Below are 25,532 nucleotides of genomic sequence, written 5' to 3' on the forward strand. Positions count from 1 at the left end.
TATAGTGTCCTGAAAAGCAGCTTCAGTTTTGCTGCTTCGGTTTTCTCCCTTACATTTGTTGGTTTTACTGTTTCGGTTGTATCCCCTGTGGCCTTGCCAGGCCACTAATATATACGTATGTATGACAGACTATGGCTATCCACTGTAAAGGCGCCCGCGCGTGGAATTTTTGTGGTAAGAGTTGCGCAATGTCCAACCTCACCTGTCTTGAGTTAGCGTTGTTAAATACCAGTGGCAAGTGGAAGTTCAGAACAACTCAAAACAATGCAGAGATAAGTGGAGAACACATACAGTGCCTAGAATTCACAAATGGTCACCCATCTGGTACTAGCCAGGCTCAATGTTGCTTAACTTAAGTGATCTGACGAGAACTAGTGTGTCAACGTGATTATGCAGTGTATGCATACACACACACATACACACACACACACACACACACGCATATGCACACACACACACACACACGCACATATGCACACCCACACACACACATACATTTGATTTGATTATACAGGATAGAACAATAAAACTGTCATCTTAAAAAACACTTTGACTTTATTTTAAAACTTTTATTGGAAAACTTAATTCAGGTAGTTTTATTATGTAGAAGAATTGACATCTATTCAATGTAGCCGCCTTCAACCTCAATAACTGCCTCCATGTGGATCGATTATTGGGAGCATGCCTTTTCCACAAGTGCCAGCAGGAGCTCGGTGAATACTTGGCAGATAACGGCGATCAGGCTGGCTTTGGTGTTGTGAGAGGTCGTTGATGTTCTTGACGTATGACGAAACAAAGTAGTCCAGTGGGTTCAGGTCAGGGGAGAAGGGGGAAGGGCAATGAGAGAAGGATACAAGGTCATAGCACTCCTTCTGAAGCCAAGCCTGGGTCTCTTTGGACTTGTGGGTTGGTGCCGAGTCCTGCAGCCACACCCAGGGTCTGCCAGCGTACACTTTGGTGTTGACTTTCAAGGCGACTTTGAAGATATGAGGTGGTATTATGTGGCCCTCACTTGAAACGATACCAAAGACCATAACCGTGGCTGGAAACTTTGTTGAGCTGTACCCTCAAGCGTTGAACCATTTGGATTTGCATTTTGAGGGTGCTGGCAATGGTCCTGTTGCCATAACTTGGATCGATAGCAAGCACGTGTTGTACAGCAGTGCATCTCCGATCTCGCTCATTGAACATTGTGTCACTTTCAGACATAATAGAAGGCTTCTATCGCTCTTGGGATTTGTACACAATTGGCCAACTAATAGATGGTCTGCAACAAAAAAAAAAGAAAACCGGTTTTCATCAAATGGAAATGGAATCATGTTGTCTTGATGATGCTAGCAATGATCCTGTTGTCATAACTTGGATCGGTAGAGAGCATGAGTTAAACAGTGGCGCATCTCTGATCTCGCTCATTGAACATTGTGTCACTGTCAGACATGATAGAAAGCTCCTATCGTTCTTGGCCAACTAGTAGATAGTCTGCAACCAAAAAAAAGAAAACCGGTTTTCAGCAAACAGAAATGAACTCATGTCATCTTTTGTAAGGCAACGATTTTATCGTTCCACTCTGTATAACATATGAGATCACCCAAGTTCATTTTTATATAAAACTTAGCAACACTGCTTTTTAATGTTATGATGAAATCATAGTTTAAAAAAAGCAAACTTTTAACATCTTCAAAATTTATATCCTTGGTGTTTTGTTTAGTTGGGTTTGGTTGTTTTCTTTTATGGCATGTTAAACGTTTCTTGATTTATTTAATGCCGAATGGGATCATTATGCTTCAAGTTGTCAACACCTTCAAATATTTATTGACGATGTTTGATTTTATGTTTTTTGTTTTTCTAAATAGCATATCTGTGAAATGTTTTTGACTCCTGATGGAGGACATGAGACCAATGATTTCAACGATCGTTTTTATAACCACAAGTCATGGTGAACAACCAATGAAAAGCTTCTAAAGTTACTATAAAAATGGTTGAATTTTGGATTCAATCAGTTCGCCGCCATCTTTGTTACTGCCAATTACACTCAGGATCTTATCTGAACTACACTGCTTCTACGCCGCCATCTTTGTTACTGGCAATTACACTCAGGATCATACTACACTCTGTTCAACATAATGTATCAACACTTAACCCTTTTTAGGTTATTTAATCATGATTCCAGTCTTCTTTGTAAAAAACGTTTTAAAACTTGTGTTTCAAAGTAAATACGAAAATCTAAAACAATTAAAAATGAAGACTAATAAATGTCAACCTCTCGGCACTATGTCAAAACAACTTATTATAACTTATTATTTTTTTTGTCTCATATTTTTGTTGTTTTTCTTTAGATGTCAAATATCATTTGAATTGGACACACAAGCTGATGAAAAATGTATCATATTCCGTTGAATTTATTTTTTCATAAATCATGCAAAAAGGGAAGTAAGTCTGTTTGTAATTGTTGTGTTGTGTCCCCCTTACAGATAATAATGAACTCTTTTACTTGCTATACAAAACGGGAGATTGCGTCTCTTGGCATTAGCACATAAGTTAGGCACAAGTCATACACACTTGGTAGTCGAACTGACGTATAATCACACTCTTCATTTGTTCTATTTACATATCCGTCCAATATATTTGACTTCCACTAAATCTCAAGTTGTGATTTTCTTTCCGGACCTTAAGGGACCTCAAGGTATATGAAGTAAGAGAAATAACCCTAACTTCTTAATCGAAATAAACATTTTATTTTTTCCCATTTTGTAAAACATTTTAAGGTGTGTGGAATAGAAAGTCTTATGGTATGTCCACCTTACGGGTTACAATGAACTCTTACTCTTACTATAAACAAAACTGTTGATCCACAACAACACTGGCGAGCGGATTATTGTTCTGGGGTAGTTACTCTTACTATAAACAAAACGGGCGAATATTCTCGGAGTGTTATTCACACTTGGCATTCAGGCTTTTTATGCTGTATTTGTCTTTCTTTCCAATATATTTTGTTTTCGCAAAATACAGAGTTGTGTCTTTTTTCAGACCCCTACTGGTCCACAACACTGGCGACGAGGATTATTGTTCTGGGATAGTTAACACCCCTATATCCATGATAGTATGGATCCGTTGGGCACTATGCAAGCCAGATATTTCTGCTATCTGTAGAATAATCAAAAGAACTGTAGTAGTCAATAACACACAACAACAACAATAATAATAATAATAATAATAGCAACAGCAACACTTACCAAGGGTCCAGCTTATGCACAAGACTAATACCAGATTGAGCTGGACTGAGGGCTTGTATTTATGTACAAGCATATCCAATCAGGTGATTCAGCCAATCATAATCCAAAGAATAGACTGGCCCATGTGTGCACAATGGAATCTCCCATTGTGCCATAAATAGTTCTCCTCTTTCATGAGAGGTAACTTTAGTCTTTGCCAAGTTATCCACAACTTGAACGCTGACCGAAAGTCCACTACACAATCCAATACTATCAAGCAAAAAGCACACACAGTTTAACCGTTTATACTGAACATCAGCTATTGGTTCATGTCTTATTTTTTTTAGCCTTACAGCAAATATGTCTTCATAGCTCAAGCATTAATATCAAAGGAAAAAAAGTAAATCGTAAGCTAAACATTTTCATTTCGGTGGCGCCCGTAATTTTTTTTTAACTTTATAAATCATTACTATATATTGGGTCCAATATAATATAATGTAAATACGGAATCTGCATTGATCAAATATCATATTTAAGTGTATTTTAAGACCGGACAATGCCGGGCGGACTGTTAGTCAATATAAAGAAAACTTTTGTGCCATTAAACATAAAGTATGTATTCATTTAAAACGTAAAAGTAGATCACGTGCGCAACACGGAACGAAAGACTTATATTTCTCTTTAGGTGTAGTCCTTTTTGATAGTAGACGCGAAAAATCTTGTTTTTTTTTTTCTTCTTCTTCTTCTTCTTCTGATGAATAAATAAATAAATAAATACCTTAATATTGTGACCCCTAAACAGGATCACAACAATTATTAAGGAACTTTTATTGAGAACCTTAACATGGAGAAACTGACGGCAAAATTGCTCGTTAACCTCAAATGTTAAAAACAGTTCTTATCAATAGACTAAAAAAAATCTGTGACTTGGATTCTTTTTTAATTCAAATGAATTTCTTCTCTTTTTCTCTCAAAGAAGTCAGTGATTTCATTATTTTATTCCGGTTGATTTTTAACAAGAAAGGAATATTTTTTCTCCAAAAAAGTAGAGGAAAAATAAAAATTTTAAACATTATTTTTTACTGTTGACTAAAGTACGAAGTGTAGAAACTGTTATGCAAAATCCTATTAAAAATAGGATCGTCAAAAATGTTTTATACTTTGCTTATTCTCTCATGTAAGAAGCGTAATATTAAAACTTCTAGAGCCACACTTTATAAAGATATATTTAAACATGAAAGAGTTCAAATCAATTATGGTAGAGCTGCTTAAACACCAAACGAAACAACAACAAAAGAAAACGAAGAAAGACTTTTAGGAAAAGCTACTAAAAAATTAAGAAAATGTTCTAAAACTTTTACTGGAATATAAAAATGAAGAAAGGCAGCAAGCTTGAAGAATGATTACTGCAAACACTGTCAGATAAGGTCAAAATACTGAGAACGAAAATGCTTTTTCACAAAATGCCATTTAGAGTGTAATTGACGATTTCACTTATTTCGCACATCAGGATAAAATTTTGCTTTATATTTCAGGAGGTATGAAGATCTATAAAAAAAAAATAGATTGTGAAAAATGGGCAGACCCTAAAAAAGTTCGCCTACTGCTTCAAATATTACAAACATAACAAATTTGTGGACTATTTTCTACGCTGGAAAACTGGCAACTTGACTTTTGTTGAAACTTTTAAACTTCTGTCAGAATTATTTAGCCTTAAAACCTCTCTGTTTTACAAAAGATGGAAGTGTTTGAACTTAACCAGAAAAATAGCAAACTTTTTCGTCAGTCGTTAAAAACACTAACTTCAAACTTATGTTTCTGAATTTTGGAGATTAGGTTATTTGCATAATTTGGTTTCTTCAGACTACTGCCCTCTTCTTCTATGTCATTTTCACAATGTTGATGTACTCTCTGACCTTCTTGTTGAACTCTGGAATGTTTCTGTCAAACTTGGGAATCTGCACGGGATTTCAAATGGAACCCTTTATTTACTTCACTGGAGTGGCATGCTCTCGTTCCGTCAGCTAAGTAATTAAAAATTGTATTTTTCGGTCACCCACACTGAGGATTGAACCTTCAACCTTAATGAGAATTGAAATTGAAATTTTCCAAGTACTCTAACCACTGCACCACAAGGCCTTATGGACAATTCTGCTACAAATTTTAGCAGGGTTAAACCTAATTTATTTTTAAATTTATCACTACATATATTACTATACTTTTATACTCCTATAATTTTTTTTTTTTTTGTGTGTGTGTGTGTGTGTGTGTGTATTGATATTCATATTAAAAATCCCTTTTTCTATTTATCTAAAAAGAAAATACAACTTTGTTATATATAGCTCGTGGAATTGCATTCATCTGCAAAAGATCTAACTAATTTGCATATTCTTTTAAACATTCACTTTTTATTAATTCCCTATTAGTTTTTTTTCGGTTTTCTTATGGGATGATCATCTTTAGTTAACTATTACGTGTAATTATATTCATGCAGATATTCTACATGATTTATACTTGCGTAATATTTGCGTAAAATGTTGTAGCAAACACAAACCTCTTTCTATATATATTTATGTATGCGTACATATATTTGTTTCAAATATTTTGCCTACCAATCTCTTCTGTCAGTTTTTGGTCTACAGACATGAAACTTAATATATAGGGCATTCGAACCCATGCAAAACTTTATATATGGTATTAATATGATCCAAATGCCGTATTTGTTTTTAGCGGACCTGAAAATCCCTAAACAACTACACTAGAGTGTTCGCTGTTCTGTTATAGTTAAAGGTAACATTTACCAAATTGATTTTAAACCATTGTGAATATCCATAGAGCAAATGTGGTATTTCGGTGACTGCTGAAGTGAAAATGATTGATGGATGGCGAAAAAAAAATTGAAAGGGACAATGCTTGCATTTATGGATGAAAATATATCTAGTTAAGAGTGGGATAGAGAGAGGAGAACCAACGACTCTCATCTCTGACACTTTTGATGGCCTTGTGCCTAATTTTTTTTTTCTTCTTTTGTTTACTTGCCTTCCCACGAGGGCAGAGTAAGACACAATGTTGGTTTTTAATGTAGAGGGTAACCAGTTCCCCAAAAAGGGGCACTCTGGTTAGTAACAAAAAATAAAAAATGTATCAGTTGTGAAAGATTTCTCCTCCACTAACCGAAACCAAAAAAGTGAAGTGAAAAAGTGAAGTACGGCAACTGAACAGATACTACACTTTGAGTTATATTTTTTTATTCACTCTGAAAAGTTTACAAAAATAAACCCCCAGAAATAAACAAAAAATTAGGCACAAGGTCACTCAAATTTGGGGAATAGGGTGTCTATAGTCATCCTCGTCACTGTACCTTTGCTAATCTATGTTTGATCCTAGCTAAAGTTCTCATTCACCACAATACCGGGAGGGGGGGAAGACACTGTCTTCCTACCTCAGATTCCCAAATCATATCGTGTGTGTGTGTGTGTGTGTGTGTGTGTGTGTGTGTGTGTGTGTTTTACAGTTTTTTCTATTTGTGCCTAATTTGTAAAATTTGTTTATCTTTCTTACCAATAAATGATTCAAAGTGCAGTATCTGTTCAGTCTTCAGTCAGAGGAAGATAAATTCTTTTAGGCTGTTTGGATTGAGATTTGCCTTTCAGGGGGCTGAGGGACGGCGAAGTAATTCGGTGTGTTGTGTGAAGGGGGGGGGCTCTAAAGATATATCACCACACGGGAAATGACAAATTGGACAATAAGGAATGTCATTAATTATTTAGGATGGTAGAAAATAATAGATGCAGTCATTAAACAAACATTTTTGTTTTATCTTTCATTTTTTTTTAATTTGTTTCATGATTTAGGATTTTGGTGGGTTTTTTTTTTTTGTTTTTTTTTTAATGAATATTTTCCCAGTACCTCACTAAACTGTGCATTAGCTGAGTGATTATTTGAAGGTGCGGACATTTTTTTAGCAATATAACTAGAAAGTCACGATGCATGACACGCTTGTCCCATCTAAGTGAACTTTTAGATGTATAAATTACAGTTGTAAAAACATTGTCTGTTTTTCTTTTTGTTAAAAACTCTTTTTCACCCCAAACAAGACATATTTCCATTTGAAACGTAAAGGGTTATTATTTGGTATCGTGTTTAACAGGGGACTGTGGGGAGTTGAACAGCGAGATGTCTGTTCACATCACATTTAAACTTCAGCATCTTAGTACAGTCAGGGAAACAGAAAACAGGGTACTTGTACAGTTTAATCAAGACATTAAAAAATGAAAATATCGAAAAAAAAAAAAAAAGGTTATATTGTACGTATTCGTTTTGGATTGAAGATCTCTGAAAAAAATTTCACATAATTTGATGGAGTATTTTTTTTTTTTTGTTTTACAGCGGAAAAACACGTTTTTATGACAGCATGTTGAAGGTAGACATCTTTGAATTTTCGAACACGCTATGGGGAGATAACTCAGTTTAAAGTGCCGACACTCCCTCCCCATCTTTGATATTAGCTTTTCTTCATAAAAATCGAACCTTTTGCTCGGTATCATAACAAACTGTTTTTTCGCTGTAAAAAAAAAAACTACTTGATGAAATTAAGAGAAATTTTTTTCGGAGAACTTCATTCCATAACAGATACGTAAAATATAACTTTTTTTTCCGATATTTTCATTTTTTAATGTCTTGATTAAACTGTACAAGTACCGGGAACAGGGAGGGAATTCCAAAGTCTAGCAGTCAGAGAGAAGAAACTATTAAAGTTGAAGACTTTCCGGCATCTCAGGACATCACCAGTGAAGGCCTGAGGCCCCGCTTCTTGTCGGGTTGATTGGGAGTATGTACATCGAGGGGGGGGGGTATAAGTGCCATGATTACATCAAAGCTCATTCCATTACAGTACTTGTAAACCAGGCACAGGGATGCAACATTGTGTAGTGATGAGACAGAAGTTGGAGCTTGGATGATAGTGCAGAACCTATTAGATTAGAGATTCTTTTTTGGACCTTATCTAAGAGGGAGAGACTAGTGGTAGATGCACCATCACAGATATGGCAACAATAGTCCATGCACGCGCAAATTGTGGCTTTGTAAAAATATGTAAAGATGCTCTTTGGTGTGAGTAATTTTCTAATATGGTATAGTGAGCCTACCTGCTTTGCAGCAGTCTTGGCAATGTCCTCAATGTATTTGTCAGAATTCATGTTGCCTGTGAATGTTGAAAGACATGATGATAACAGCTGTGGGGGCGTATTCTAATTTTCATACTTCGCTCCAATCAGTTCACAATCTAATATATAAAATTATCTTGTCGGTTTTTAAAAGTTACACCCAAATAGCACTATATCTGACATATTGGATATTTGATTCTGACTAATCATTTTATTTTATTTTATTTTTCCACTATGTCTTTGCAATACTAAAATGTCTTTGTCGTCAGTTTGTTAGAAAAAAAAAATTATGATTAAGTTCAGCATTTGCCCCCCCCCCCCATTTAGTCCCAAAAGTCCTCAGGGGACGTCAAATCCTGGTGAAAATGAACAAATGGTGCAGTTTTAGGCCTTAACATATGTAAATTTGAGTTCTGAACGATGCAAAAAAGAAACGAACAAGTCCATCATTTGCACCCCCCCCTCTATTTAGCCCCAAAAGTCTCCAAGGCCTTAACATGTTTAAATTTGAGTTCAGCACCATGCAAAACTGCTAAATAGACATACACTAAAAACTGCAAAACTGCTAAATAGCCATATTTTGGACAAATATGGTAAAATAGTCCCAAAATGGAGTGTTTTTATTAGCCCTAAAAGAGCCCCTGGGGTTCATTGACAAGTATAGACAAACAAGATTATATAGAAATCAGTTAGTTACAACTTTTCAGAAAGTTTTATAAAAATCTAAGGCATCAATTTTTTAATAAGCACTAAAGTGTCGATTTTAACCTTTTTTAACTTGAAAGGCACCCCTAGGGGGCAACCGGAGTTTCCAGAAAATCCGTTCTGTTACTTTTTTACTCATATCATGTTTAATGTTTATGCAAAATTTTTAAAAATTCCAAGATGTAGTTATTGAGAAAAGTGCGGACAGATGAACAGCCAAACGGACAAGAGTGAATTTACAGGACCACCTGCCTTTTGTCGGGGGACCAATAATGAATAAATATTTAAAAAAATTTTTTACATATATTCATATAGTCGACATATCAAAAATTGTGCGTTAATGAAATGAAATAAACAAGAAAGTGTGGAGTGTAATTGGCTGGGAAAGGGGTCGCCAAATTAACTAATATCGGCTATTTTCTATGACATATCATGACATAGACAACATGTAATGAAACTGCAGCACTAATCCAAAGGTGGGTTCAACTGAGTTCCTCCAGAGGAGGAAATTTCATGGGAGTATGAAATTCACAAGTGATATCCAGTCACATGTTATCCCCGTTAGGTGAGATGACGATGTTAGCTATTTGCAATTCTTGCAGAAGGAATAATGTCACCCTAAATACACCACCTGGAATTCCCAAATTAGTTGCCAAACTAATATATAGCATAATCACATCAACACACCGGTTCTCATTAGATCACCAAAGTTAAGCAATGTTGAGCTGAATAGGTGACCAATTTGGGAATACCAAGTGCTGTATGTAGGAGGATATCAACACCTTCTTACCATAGCTGTAAAAACCAAACATCATCATCTCCCTTAACATGTGACTGGAAATTGCTTGTGAATTTCAAATTCCCACGAAACTTCCTACTTTAAGGCCAGTGTTGCAGTTTCATTTTTTTCATTTCAACAAGCAATGATTTGAGTAAGTAAATATGCGTGACCGCCAACTTTCAAATAACAAATCAAATAAGATGAAGGGAGATAATTTTTACAGTTTAAGATATAACGTATCTTCCTTACATTCTTTCTATATTATCTTTTATATTATCTGAGTTATTGAAAATTTCTACCTATATTTTATATCTAATATATAAAGAGAAGTTGGTCGGATTTTAAAAGTTATAACTAAATAGCATTTATGCTGATAAACTTTAATTATATAGCAATAAAATAACATACTTTGCAACAATTTACATAAAAAATTACTTAGTCCGACTGGTAATATGAATCATCTTTTTTAAGTAAGCATATATATATATATATATATATATATATATATATATATATATATATATATATATATATATATATATATGACCAAAACCCCACTGAAAATCTACTTTGGGGAACCGTTTAAGTGCAAGAAACTCTATCAATACTAAAGATTTGTGGCTAAAAAAAACTTAAAGAAGAATGGGCGAAAATTTCACATGATGAATGTCGCCATCTCATTTAATCTTGCAGTAGAAGGTGCGCTGTAGTTATAGAAAATAAAGGCTTGTTCAGTAGATATCAAAATATATGTCCACCAATTTTGATATTTTGATGTTTCAGTGTTATTTTTTTAAAATTTATTTTCTTTGTCACACGGTTTTGGCCACTTTAATTAAAAAAAAAAAATATTGAAATGCTCATAACTTTTTTCTATCCTTTATAATGAAGTGTAATTAATACAATGTATCAACATAAGAGATATGTTAAATGTGTGGAAGTTTAGTTGTAACCCCCCCCCCCCCGAATGTTCTGGAGAAAGTGAAAAAAAACTAAACTGCCCCAGATTTTGGGCCGCTAGTATATATATATATATATATATATATATATATATATATATATATATATATATATATAAGAGCAAATAGTAAATAAAACATGCTAAAAAAACACTTTGAAAAAGAGTTAAAAACATATTTAATTTGAAAAGGAAACACAAAATAAGTGGATAGTCCTTAATCCTCAGAGTTTCTATTTAGTTTTTATTTCATATATACATATATATATATATATATATATATATATATATATATATATATATATATATATATAGTGACACACAATATGGTTTCCGTTCTGCTAAATCTACAGCAGATGTGCTTACAGTTATATCTCATAGGATTAGTGAATCTCTCAAGGAGGCAATCTTTCTAGGGCAATTGCTCTTGACATATCAAAGGCTTTTGATAGGGTATGGCATAAAGGTTTGCTTCACAAGATCTCCAGCTATGGTATAGCTGGAAATGTCTTCTCAATTATTAAATCATTTCTCTCTGATAGGTTCATAAAAGTAGTAGTTGATGGGCAAAAATCAGAAGCTCACAGTATTAATGCTGGAGTCCCTCAGGGGTCCATCCTGGGCCCAACTCTTTTCCTGATCTACATTGATAATCTTCCAAATCACATCCTTGCATCATTTGTAGACATTTATGCTGATGACACTACCATCTATAGCAGCACATCTAAGACCGTAAACGATCTTGAGCATGTGGTACAATGGGGAAAGGAGTGGCTGGTTACTTTTAATGCATCTAAAACCAAGTTTCTATCTTTACATCATCAACGTTCTGATCCCCATCTGGCATCAATTGAAATGAATGGCTCTTGTCTTGGGGAGGCCTCATGTTTTGACAAGCTTCTGGGCTTGACCTTTACTCCTGATCTTAAATGGAACATGTACATCAAATCTGTTGCCAAGGCCACTGGAAAAATGGTGGGGTCCTTCTATCGACCCAGTAGATATCTCACTGCTGATGCAATTCTCTATATAAGAGCCAGGTACGTCCAAGGATGGAGTACTGTTGCCACATCTGGGCAGGAGCTGCTAGAAAGGACTTGTCCTGCCTTGATAGAGTTCAAAATAGACTTTGTAGCCTCATAAGAGATGTCCTTTTCTTCTCTTCCCTGCAACTCTATCTCACAGAAGAGATGTTGCAAGTTTGTCTCTGCTTTATCGTTATTTTCATGGTAGGTGCTCGTCTGAGCTTCAATCTATAGTCCCCCTTCGCCAAACTTTCACAAGAAACACTCGTCTAGCTGAAAACATTATCAATAATTCCCCCCACTCTTTATTTGTGCCTAACCCTAAACGTAGATTCCATGAACAAAGCTGCTTTCTTAGAAGTGCACGCCTGTGGAACTGTCTTCCGTTTTCCTGCTTTCCAACTGACTACAATCTGATTGTCTTCAAGTCCAACGTAAACAAGTTCTTGATGAGCCGTTCCACTTAAGTTAATAAATTTGCTGAATTTCCATTACTAACGATTACTATATTGTCCAATTGACTACTGTACACTCTTAACCCTTATCCTCGAGTGGTCTCTGGGCCTTGATAAGTGGTTATGCCTATGTAAAAAAAAAAAAAAATATCCTCGATCTGGCTTGTTGAACATTGTGTCACTTTCATACTTCTATTGCTCTTGGGATTTGTACACAACTGGCCAACTAGTAGATGGTCTGTAACAAAAAAAGAAAACCGGTTTTCATCAAACGGAAATGGAATCATGTCGTCTTTTCTATGGCGACAATTTTATCATTCCATCTTGTATATTCAATATAGAATAGTCTCTGTAATAATAAATACAAAATCTGCATGAATTAAAATATATTTAAGCGTATTTCACGACCGGGCAATGCCAGGCGCTCTATGCTACTAGAAAATAAGAATTTACCACAGCAGGGACAACACATGGCCATTGTTTCTTAGAGGAGGAATAAAACACATTGTAGTTGTATCTTACCAATACTACATAAAAAAGATAATAAAAAACAAACTAAACTAAAAAATTACAAATTATTATTGATTAGTGTGTTTAGAAAACAATTATACTTTTTTCTTTTTTTTCAATTATTCGAGAGGAGGGGGGGGTTACACAATGATTGTAAAATGGAAACTGCCTTTTTGTCGAGTGGAACTGAAATTCTCATTTTAGATTATAGAATGTATATTATTAGGGAAAGTTCTTCTTAAATGTAGAAATGATGGATTTCAACAGTGACGTGGCACATAGCCACATAACTGACGCACGGAGAACTTTTTTCAGGGCAGGTGCTCAAGCGAAAAAAAAAAAAAACCGGCAAAAATATAGTAACGGTGGGGCAACAGGTTGAGAATGGCACTTTTAAAACAGAAGTAAAAGTGGCAGGTGCTTGGGCACACCTGGCCCAACACACACTCAGCAGTCAGCACGTCCCTGGATTTCAGTTACACTGACTATAAAGTAAGTGTTCATTTTACCATGTAGGTAAGCTAGCAATGGGACGAGATTTTGGAAATCGTAAAACTGAATTTCACATGAAAACAATGGTATCTACGTATTCCTCGTATTTTTAAGATGATTATATCCAAAAATTACGAAAATCGATAGGGTAGAAAATTACTTATTAAAGAAAATAAAAAATAGAATTTGAAGAAAACAATCGTAAAACACAGGAGAGACAAAAAGGGAGGTAATTTTCAATTTGGATTCAAACAAGATGACGGAAATTTTTCACACGATTGTTTTTTTTTGTTTTTTTTTAATGATTCAGGTAAATTCGACTGCATAATTTGGAAGCTACCATTTTAACTTAATAGAATTGACAAAAATATCAGTTGAAACCATTGTTTTTTGGTATTATTATACAAACACCGTGACAGCGTTAGGGTTAGGGTTTAGGGTTAGGGTTTAGGGTTAGGGTTAGGTTTAGGGTTAGGGTTAGGGTTAGGGGTTAGGGTTAGGGTTAATTCGCTGTCACGGTGTTTGTATAGTTTTACCTGTTTTTTTTTGGGGGGGGGTTATCCTAAAACTCCATTTATCGACTACGAAATGTCGCCCCAATAATGTAGAAGCTAGCAATAATCTACCACTTTTCTTTGTTTTTAAGAAATCACCCGAAATTGTGGTGACCTCAAAGCGTTGTTGCATAAAATTTGTGTCACGTGCGTATCAGCATGAGTCATGCTGAGCATGAATGACTGAAATTTCACTAGCACAGAAAAAAATAGAACAAATATTTTTATTTAGAAATAACAATTTTTATTAAATGATATTGCTTTTTTTTTTCTTAATTAGAATATCTTTTATTAAAAGATAACATTAACAAATTTATAGACAAATAACTCAGGTTCAGTTCAATATGACAAAAGGGATCAACAATAAAATTTTTTTTCTTTTTTTCTGTCCAATTCTGTTCCGTTTCACTGATTAAAAAAAAAAAATGTGGGTTTGTATTGCTATACACACACAGTGTTTGGCCCTCTTTGCACATAAAGGAAACTAAAATATGAAGAAAGAAAATGGAACAAAGTCGTATTACACCGGTTGAAAGACTGCCATTTGATTTGATAGCGAAATATTGATGTCATTACTATAAAATATTGATAAAATTTAAAAACTGAAATTATTGGAAAGGAATTTAATTACTAAGTATTTAAAAATTAATAGTATAAAAAATAATATTGTAAAAAAATTTTCTAATTTTTTTAAAGTTAAAATAGAATTTAAAAACTGAAATTATTGAAAAAGAGTTTAATTACTAAATATTTAAAAATTAATAGTATAAAAAATAATATTGTAAAAGAATTTTTAAATTTTTTCTTAAGTTAAGATAGAGTTAAAAAACTGAAATTATTGGAAAGGAATTTAATTACTAAGTATTTAAAAATTAATAGTATAAAAAATAATATTGTAAAAGAATTTTCTAATTTTTTTTAAGTTAAGATAAAATTTAAAAACTGAAATTATTGGAAAAGAATTTTATAAGTATTAAATAGTATAAAAAATAATTTTCCGCATGTCTGAATACTCTACATATATCAAATTTCAAGTGTGCAGATAAAGAATTTGCGCATATAGGTTGTCCCCACACGCACATATTCTCACTTTTATAGACATATAGATAAAAAGCATATAACACAAAACTGAGGGTTTTTTTTTAACAAAATAAACATTTTTTTTTATTTTTAATAAAACGTGATTACGCATTATTAAAATGCATGCGAATTTTGAGAATAAAAATTTTTCTTTCAAAATTTTAGATTTTCATGATAAAGTCAAAACTTTTTTTTTTTCTGTAATGAATGAAAGCTGTTGTCTGCCCCTACTATGCACTCTCCTCATGTCCCAATTGAAAACCAAAAAAGTCATTCCATTCTACTGTAGTAGTGCACAAGTGTGAAAAAGTCTTTCATTTTGCCAGAAATGGAAATTAATCGAAGCATCTGCAAGAAAATGCATAAAAAAAAGTGAGTGACGGATTCACTTAAAAGTACAGAAATGGCCAATGTAGACAGTGGATCTCTTTGTGTCATGGAACTTTTTTTTCAAAGTTGTGTCTTGAAATTGGAAAACTAAAAAAAATTATGTACACGTGGTCTCACAACATTACAACCAATCAAAATTTACAGTGAGAGTGTATCATCGGTTCAGAACACAGTGGCCAATTGGAAAAATTTCCCACAATACATTTGCACAGAGTACTTCCTTAGAAATCTCGAGCAGATAACCAAAAACTTTATTTTTAAAAATAGTTTACCCTCTAACCTTAACAGAAAAATAAAACAGAGTACCTATTTACTATGCCTCCCCACGGGACAGAGTTAGACACCAGGGTCGTTTTTTAATGTGGAGAAAAGGTACAAAAATAAAAAATTGTCTCAGTCGTGAAGGACTGCTCCTCCACCGAAAGAGAACAAAAAATGGAAGTGTAGCATCTGAAGAACAGATGGTATTTATTTGCTCCCCCACCGAGCAAATTAGGCACAAGGCCGATTTTTAATGTGAGGAGTGAAGGGAGGGGGAAGGGAAAAAGGGGACCAGCTCCCGAGAGGTGGGAAATGGGAGCTGGTTAAAGGTCAGGCATGTGGGGTTGCCCCCACATCTGGTCTTTGCTAGTCATAGCTTGCAGTATCTGCCGGAACAGATGGTATTTATTTGCTCCCCCACCGAGCAAATTAGGCACAAGGCCGATTTTTAATGTGAGGAGTGAAGGGAGGGGGAAGAGGAAAAGGGGACCAGCTCCCGAGAGGTGGGAAATGGGAGCTGGTTAAAGGTCAGGCATGTGGGGTTGCTCCCACATCTGGTCTTTGCTAGTCATAGCTAGTCATAGCCTGCAGCATCTGCCGGAAAAGATACTACACTTTGATCTTGGCCAAAAAGCCAAACAGAGTAGACAGTTTATCATAAAAAATTAATTTTTTTGTAATCCTCCCCCAACAAAAAAACCTCAGAACAGTAACATTTCTTACAAAATACAAAAAAGTGTTTACATATTATTTTACAAAAAAAAAGATTTATTCATAAAACTTACCGTAGATTGATTGTTTTTTTTTTATTTATTGTATTTCCATTTTCCCCACTGAAATTACTGTTTTATATCATAACTAACAGAGGTACTCGGCATTGCCCGGATGTGGAGAGGTGGTGTAGTAAGGAACTCAAAGGGTAGAGAGAGGTGTTAAAAAAAGTGGTAGTAGCAAGGGTGTGGAGAGGTGGGGTGAGGGATGGAGTGAAATCAAAACAACAGTAGGCAGCCCGGGTGGAGAGAGGTGTTAAAAAAAAAGTGGTAGTAGGCAGGCAGGCTCGAACCCGTAATGCGAAGGAGGAAAAGAAGGTGAAAAGAACCTAACGTCTTAGCTGATGCGTCTATTGCAAAACACAGTGACCAATTGGAAAAATTTCCCACAATACATCTGCAAAGGGTACTTCCTTAGAAATCTCCAAAAATTTTATTTTTAAAAATAGTTTACCCTCTAAACTTAACAGAAAAATAAAACAGAGTAGACAGTTTTTCATAAAAAATTAATTTTTTTGTAATCCTCCCCACTTCCAAACCTCCTCAGAATAGTAACATTTCTTACAAAAATACAAAAAAGTGTTTACACATTATTTTACAAAGAAAATAAGTATTTATCCATAAAACTTACCGCAGATTGGTTGTTTTTTTTTTTTTATTGTATTTCCATTTTCCTTACTGAAATTACTATGTTTTTTATCATAACTAACGGAGGTACCCGGCGTTGCCCAGATGTGGAAAGGTAGTGTAGTAAGGAACCCAAAGGGTGGAGGGAGGTGTTAAAAAAAGACTGGTAGTAGCAGGAGTGTGGAGAAGTGGGGGTGGGGGTGAAATCAAAACAACAGTAAGCAGCCTGGGTGGAGAGAAGTGTTAAAAAAAAGTCGTAGTAGGCAGACAGGCTCAAACTCGTAACATAAAAGAGAAAAAGAAAGTGAAAAAAAAAAACTAACGTCTTAGCTGATGCGTCCATCGCGAAACCGGAAATCGCGAGTGTTAGAATTAAGGTAGGTCAATCGAAATGAGATGATGCCATGAAAATGTTGATGAAAAAACCGACCCCTCCTTGTAGAAAACTGCCAAGTTAAGGGTGAAGGTATGAATGTTTTGGGCCAATTTTTCCATATTTGTTGTCCAAGAGACCAAGCTTTAAAACGATACTGATTTGTCACGTTCCAACACATCTGTTGGAAGTTTTTGCAAGACATACAAACACACACACATCTTGGCTTTTATATATCAGCTGTTTCCATTTTTTCTAGTGTTTTAAAATTTGATCAGCGCTTGGCATATTCCAGCGATTTACATAGGCTGCTAGAATATGTTGCCCACATATCCACAAAAAAGCTGGTCGTTCTCTGCATAAGAACCACATTTTTTTGTTGTTCTTATAAACTATTCCCATTGTTACAGCCATAAAAAGATAAAAAAAAAGATAAACCTTTTTATGATAACCACCACAATTTACATTACTACAGAAAGGACTGAATGCTTAAAATGAGACAAACCGCTGGTTTCATCCAGAACAAAACACCGGCTAGTTGTTTAAAAATTGGTCCACTGTAATGTTACACTTTTCTAAGGAAATATTTCATTCACTAGCATGACCTGTGGAAAGTCTACAAAATGAGTAATATATTTAATCAACAAATATGTTTTTGATAAAACTGGTATTTGTCTGGAGAGCGCAAAAACATTGGTTTTCTTGAACCGACAAACCAATAACACACAGCAAATATGAATTTATTAACATTTCTATGAAAATAGTGTCGATTGTATTTTGAATATAGAACTGACCCAAATCGGATAAATTAATAAGTACTAATGAATACACAGAAAATAATATTCTGCTACATAGTTCAATACCAATAATAAAATCACATTTACAATTGTTCACTTACTCCTTCAGTCCAGCACCTCTTGGCAGAAACTATTCTTCTTTTTTGCCCTGTTTTTTTCAAATTTTCCCTTTTTACGTAATGTTTTGCTAACTTCTTTCTTTATGAAGAACCGCTGAACATTGAAATTACTATGAGTTCCTTTCTCACACTATTAAAATAATGATCATATATTATTATTATTACTATGATGATGATATTCGAAAACGAGGCTACATCAAAGAGAGATCACTCTCGTATTCTTGTCTAGAGTTGCCAGATTAGCCTTTTTAAAGCCAAATTTAGCAAATTTGACCTTTTTTTAAGCAGTTTGGCCTTCGAAAATTGCACTTGGCCTTTTTCAAAGTGTAACGTACAGACTAAGAAAGGAAGAAGTAGAATGTTATATAGATATAGAATAAGCTTTGGTTTACCAACTATAATTCTATCCACAAATGTAAAGGTTTAAAATCACTTTTGAACTTCCCATGGTAAAAAAAACAAAAAAACAGTAAAACCATCTAAAAATCTTATTTTATATATCAAGTAACGCCAACCAAAGTGATATGTAAACACTTAATAGCTTTTCTCATATATTGTTTTCGATATTTGTCGTCCGAAGGGTCGAGTTTCAAAATGATACCGACCTCATGAAAATCCGTTGCCTCTGTCGAAAGTTTTTGCAAGACATACAAACATACATTCATACATACATTTAAACAGACAGGTGAAATGTTACTGTTCTGAGGAGGCTTGGAGGGAGGGGATTACAAAAATGTTTTTATGATAAACTGTCTTTTTTTTTTATCTACTCTGTGTTTATTTTTCTGTTAAAGTTAGAGGGTAATTCCGTGGCAAATGTTCTTAAAAATAAAATTAAAAGATCGTAGTTCCAATCAATTTCAGTGATATTTAATTCTATCAATATTTTCATGTCATTTAATGATACTTCAGAGAAACGAGGAGGAAATTTTCTCTCACAATCAAAAGTCCTCACACTGTCATTTATAAACAACTGGATTTTTTTTAATAAGAAACAATTTTACAAACACCGGTTTTTGCTTTTTTTCTCTTACACGCATTTTCTATTGGCTAATTAATATAATTTGTTATCATTTTGACCAACTGCTGCATTTGTTTTAAATTAGTAGAACCCTAAAACTAAAAATGCATTTAAATTGTGGTAAACAATCAAACTTCATTGATTAAAGTTATTTCTTAAAATGAATGAGTTTCTTAAAATTTCATTTTTTTTTTTTTTTTCATACAAATACAATTCATTCCAAGTGTGAATGAACTACAGTAATTTTGAAGAAACCATAATAAATTCAATATATCTTTTTCCCCAATAAAAGGTCAATTACATCTGCTAAATCCATGCATTTAAAAACATTACAAGTTCATTCCTATTTCAGTCACCTAAGTTATATCTTTATTGTAAAATACACACTTACTTTATGGCCGGTGTAATTGAAATCCAACCTTTAAAATGGAAGGCCTTGTTTGTTGCTGCTTTTACCATAGAAATTAGAAATTTCAGTTACACTGGCTTTATGTAGGTTGGTTGTTTTTGTTTTATGGCATATCAACCCTTTTTAGGTCATTTAATACCGAATCCAGTGATTTTGAAGAAAAATTTTTTATAGAATATATTTGTTGTTTTCAAGTCGGTTTCTATTTAACCAATAGTTGGGACCCTAACAGGTACTACCATTCCAGGTCAGTGTGGACCTGGGAGCAATGGCAATTAAAGGGTAGCTCCACACTCCCCAAAGCCTGCAAGCTGGGGCCTCACCATCAGATATAGTTTAAAGGTCATATCCAGAACCAGGCTTTATGTAAGTGTGCATTTTACAAAACAGCGTTAATAGTGAAGTGAAACCTCCTTTCCATATGAAGTAAATTCCGCTTATTACATCTAAAGCAATGTTATTGGAAAAAAGAAATAAAATTTATTGGATAAGTTTTACTATAGACAACAAACTAAAACAAAATGCTTAAAAATTCAAATATATAACAAATAAATATTACCAAAGGCAAGATAAATTACTCTTCTATCTCCCTAGATGAGTTTTTGTTGTGTTAACTTATTTTAAAGTGTTTATTAAATTTGAAATGCAAGTAGTACTGAGCACCTAAGTTAAAACAACAGCCAGATAGTTACATGAGGCTGTCAGCTTTGGAGTTACGAAAATCAGTCAAAACTCAATAATAAAACAAAATACTGATAGAAATCCAATAAATCTAACAGTGACATATATTTGATGGATTTTTACCATTATTTTTTATTTATTTTCGAGTTTTGAGTAATTCTTCAAAAGTTGCAACCTCATGGCGTTTGTTGTCGTTTTAACTTAAGTGCCTGGCACTATTTACATTTTAAACTTAAAATAAGCCAGGCAGGTAAAAGAATTACTTATCTTGTCTTTGGTAACATTTATTTGTTATAATGCATCCAAAACCAAACTCCTATCCTTACATCATCAACGCTCTGACCCCCATCTGGCATCAATTGTGATGGATGGTTCTCGTCTGGGTGAGGCCCCGTGTTTTGACAAGCTTCTGGGTTTGACCTTTACTCCTGATCTGAAATGGAACACGTACATCAAGTCTGTTGCCAAGGTCGCTGGAAAGATGGTGGGATCCTTCTACCGCTCCAGAAGATATCTCACTACTGATGCAATTCTCTATCTATATAAAAGCCAAGTACGCCCAAGGATGGAATACTGTTGCCATATCTGGGCAGGAGCTGCTAAAAACAGCCTATCCTGCCTTGACAGAGTACAAAATAGACTTCGTGGCTTAGTGGAGAATGCCCTTTTCTCTACCCTGCAACCTCTCTCCCACAGAAGAGACGTTGTGAGCCTATCCTTGTTTTATTGTTACTTCCATGGCAGGTGCTCGTCTGAACTCCAATCTCTGGTCCCCCCTCGCCAATCTTTCACGAAAAACACCCGTCTAGCTGAATCCACTGTGAAAAATTTTCCCCACTCTATATCTGTGCCTAAATCAAAACGCGTATTCCATGAACAAAGCTTCTTTCTTAGAACTGCACGCCTGTGGAACTCTGTTCCGTCTGCCTGCTTCCCACCGGACTACAACTTGGATGTCTTCAAGTCCAATGTTAACAAATTCCTAATGAACCGCCCCCTTAAGTAAACACTTCATCAAATCTCCACACTAACGTAATGTACTTGCAATAACCCTTATCCCTGAGTGGCTTCCGGGCCTTGATAAGTGGTGATCACTGTGTAAAAAAAAAAAAAAAAAAAAAAAAATGTCTTTCTTGACTCTTGTTTTGGTTTGTTGTCTATAGTAAAACATATCCAATAAATTTTATTTCTTTTTGATCCATTGACTTAAAATTCATCCTTGCTCGTTCATTCCCAAAATTCTCAATAACAACTCGTTACATTTTTCTGAAATTTTGCATGAAGTTACAACTACCCAAGAGAGGAAATGTAACATTCTGGGATTTTTGATAAAAATTCTGGTTGCGTTACAAGGGGGTTAAAAGGGATCAAAAGGGATCAAAATGGCCCAAAATAGCACTTTTCGGGACATAGAATCTTTTCCAACAATTAGATTTTGCAAGATCACAGGGATATACATCTGGAAAAATAATATTTGACCCTGGGAAAATTCTGGGACTTGAGCCCCAGAGTGTTTTAGGAGTGAAAAACACACCTAGTGGGGCTCATTTTTATTTTTCTCCTCCTAAAATTCAAGGCGTCAGTCAGGGGACCATATACAGGGTGTCCCAATAAAATGTATACACTCTTTAAATGACCATGAAACCAACATTTATTATAAGAAAGAAAAGTTTCATGCATCAAAATACTGTGAATAAATATAGAAACCTGCTAATTATCGAAAGTGTTCAAATTATTGGCCATTATAGTTCATGACCAGCTGACAACGCTCACTGATTGAATCAAAAACGTTTCTAATCAGTTCAATTGGTATGTTGACACATCTTCTTTCAATGGTTGCTTTCAACTCATTCATTGTAGCTCATTTTGTTGTGTGAACTGTGTTTAACATGTCCCTCCCCAAAAAAAAATCCAGGGAGGGGGATGTCAAATCTGGTGAGTGTTGACAGTACTCGATACTTCCTCTTCGTTCTATCTATTTGTTTTGCAGGTGACTATCAAGATATGCTCTTACGTCATGATGATAGTGGGAAATTGCTCCATCCTGCTGCAAATGCTATTCTTTATTCCTAAACGTCTCTTGGGAACGTGATGTAGCGTATTCATGTAGCAAGTTGAGATAATTTAAAGAGTGTATACATTTTATTGGGACAACCTGTAGTTTTTGGCCTTTTTTCAATAACATTGTTTTAAATGTAATGAGCAATAATAATAATAATAATAATAATCTGAAGTTGTACTTTTACTTGAATTTCTATTTATAAAAAACTGAGAGAAAACGATGCGGTCTCTATTCTATTCTATATAAATTTTGTTCAGCAGTTTTACAAAACAGATTTTTTTTTCTCTTTGGCTCACAAAAAAAAAAAAAAAGTGGAAAACATGCAACAAGTATCTTATATATAAAATCAAGGACACGATACCCATTAAAAATGGTGACGAAAATGAAAACAAAGCTTTTTCGATTCAAGAAAATAAAAATACTGAAAAGTTTTCTAAATATTTAACAGAAAGAGTGGAACAGAAATATTTGATAACTGAAAAAAAAAAAAAAAAAAAAAACTAAAAATGTAAAAAGGAAAAAGCAAATAAAAAAAAAGAAGTGGGGGGGAGTGCTGAAAAAAAAAAAGGAGTTCCTTAAGTTATTTATTTATTTATTTTTTTACCAGCTGGTCATTATCTTCAGTTTTCACCTTGTTTTGTGTTTAAAGTACATCTGAATGCTGAGCATAATAAAAAGAAAAATTATTAAAATATATGTGAGTGATTAAGACGGCAGATGGCAATGTAGGATATTGGGATGTTGAACATATAAATAAAAACTGACAACCAAATTTAATTTACAAATTTTATTTAAACTAGCGGGGGGTACTCAGCATTTCCCGGGTGTTTAGAGGTGTACGAAAAAAACTAAATTGTTAGTAGGAAGGGAGGTTCGAACCCGTGACGAACCCGAGGGCAGAAAAGAAAGTGAAAGAAAACGTGAACTTTTACTGCTACGCGATGAAGCCATGGGAAGTGAAAAGCGCTCAAATTTAGCAATGTCAATCAAAAAGTTGACTTGCAGAAATGAACGTTGGCTGAAGGCCAGTTCAACTTTCCGCCGTTTCATTTATTTGTTTGTTTCCCCAGGAAAACCAGCTCCCTACAAAAAGGGAGTGTCCAAATGAATAGCAATTGTCTGATATGAGGGGTTTCCCCCACATTGATCAAAGCTGACTGTTTTCTGGACATTCCAGCATGAAAAGCCAGGAAGCTGCCTTCGCTTTTGATTAGTTTCGCTTTTATATGAAAAAGCAAAACAAACACGCGAAAGGAAAGAATAGCATGAATTTTATAAAAGTCGATGTAAATAAATGTAGATATGACGTACGTTCGTAAATCATAGATATTATAATCTAGGGAGTATATAAAAACCTCTAAAGAATAGTATACCCCCCCCTTTCCCAAAAACCCTGGCGAAAAAAGCCTTTGCTGGACATACAAAAATGTGTGCGACCGTTTTGTCTTTTATTTATATAGATGCCGAATCTTTGTATATCTATTCATTTCTCAAAAGATCCTTTACATATAAATCGGCAAATATGTGACGATGCAAGATCGTTATCACCCAAGATAGGTAACAGCAGAGCATTCTAATGAAGGAGGACCAGTGGCCAATCAGGTTGGGTAAAAAAAAACCTAACCAACTTTAGCGCCAGAGATAAAAGCAACCATTATTTTGGGCATTAGTCAGTCAGTAAGTTGGTGTAAAGATCCCGTCCAGTCCACACCTATCGAATGATTTTGGAACTCCATTATCAACAAGCAAGTGGCAATGTAGAAAAAAAGAAGAGAAATTACGAAATTCCTCGAATGAATCAGCTTTATTGTGCTCGTACATCTACATTACATGAACCATCTTGAAAAACTGTCAGCTGCTTCATGTTTTTTTCTCTATTGCTTGACTTTGGAATTTAAATTGTCATCAACTCGTATATATTATGAGTTTCAAAAAAAAAAAAAAAACAGTTTTTTTCCAACTAAAGGTATCATCTTTACCTTTCTCTGGTTATGCATTGTTATGCAAATTCTGTTTAAATGCACCGATAATTGACATAACCCCTCCGAATCCTTTAGGCAACATTTCTAAGTTAAAATCGTGATAATTTACATATTATCAAAATTTTGACGGTGGCAGAGGTCGAAATGTTTTCAGGCACATGCTCCCATCGATGACCCTTTTGATATGCGGATTATTTCTGATTTCCTGGAATGTTTAGGGATAGGACCCCAAGTAAGAATGTAAAATATGAAATTACTGTTAAATGCAACTGAGATAGTATAATGTTTTTGATAATTTGGAGAGTGAACCTCTCTTCTTGAAAAAGAAAGCAAACTAAAAGTATCATATAATTGGTCTATATAATTTATTGGTTGCACTATGATTACATGCATGCAAAATTTTATACAAGGTCTTACAAGCACCCATGTTTGCTGGGCAAACTTGAGTCCTTGTACCGGAAAAATATCCAGTAAATAAAATGTTGTTTAGTAAATCGTTATTTTTTTTCATTTTTTTTTTTTTTTTTTTTTTTTTTGCATTTCCATACACCAAACATGGATATAAATATCACTAAAACATCCGATGGGGCATAAGCTTCATTTCGAAACGCCTGCCTGCCTGTCTCTGTCTCTCTCTCTCACACACACACACACACACACACACACAAACACAGTAAATCGAACTTACTAAGGGAGATAATAACTTCTGGTGAATACCGGAAAAGTATCCAGTGAATAAAACGTTTAGTAAATCGTTATTTTTTTGCATTTCCATACACCAAACATGGATATAAATATCACTAAAACATCCGATGGGGCATAAGCTTCATTTCGAAACGCCTGCCTGCCTGTCTCTGTCTCTCTCTCTCACACACACACACACACACACACACACACACACACACACACACACAAACACACAAACACAGTAAATCGAACTTACTAAGGGAGATAATAACTTCCGGTGAATACCGGAAAAGTATCCAGTGAATAAAACGTTTAGTAAATCGTTATTTTTTTGCATTTCCATACACCAAACATGGATATAAATATCACTAAAACATCCGATGGGGCATAAGCTTCATTTCGAAACGCCTGCCTGC

The 25,532-nt window shown here is 34.5% G+C and overlaps 1 long non-coding RNA gene across 1 annotated transcript in view; it reads left to right on the forward strand.

The window, feature by feature from the left end:
- Positions 1-13,177: 13,177 nt before the first annotated feature.
- The window catches only part of LOC145296887 (uncharacterized), a 60,946-nt gene continuing 48,591 nt past the window's right edge, over positions 13,178-25,532 (forward strand). Inside the window, exon 1 of the long non-coding RNA XR_013870060.1 lies at positions 13,178-13,303. This is a non-coding gene — a long non-coding RNA (uncharacterized LOC145296887). The remainder of the gene's footprint in view (positions 13,304-25,532) is intronic.

Source organism: Euprymna scolopes, chromosome 17 (genome assembly GCF_053919585.1).
Source record: "Euprymna scolopes isolate OS-2025 chromosome 17, ASM5391958v1, whole genome shotgun sequence".
Taxonomy (NCBI): Eukaryota; Metazoa; Mollusca; class Cephalopoda; order Sepiida; family Sepiolidae; genus Euprymna; species Euprymna scolopes.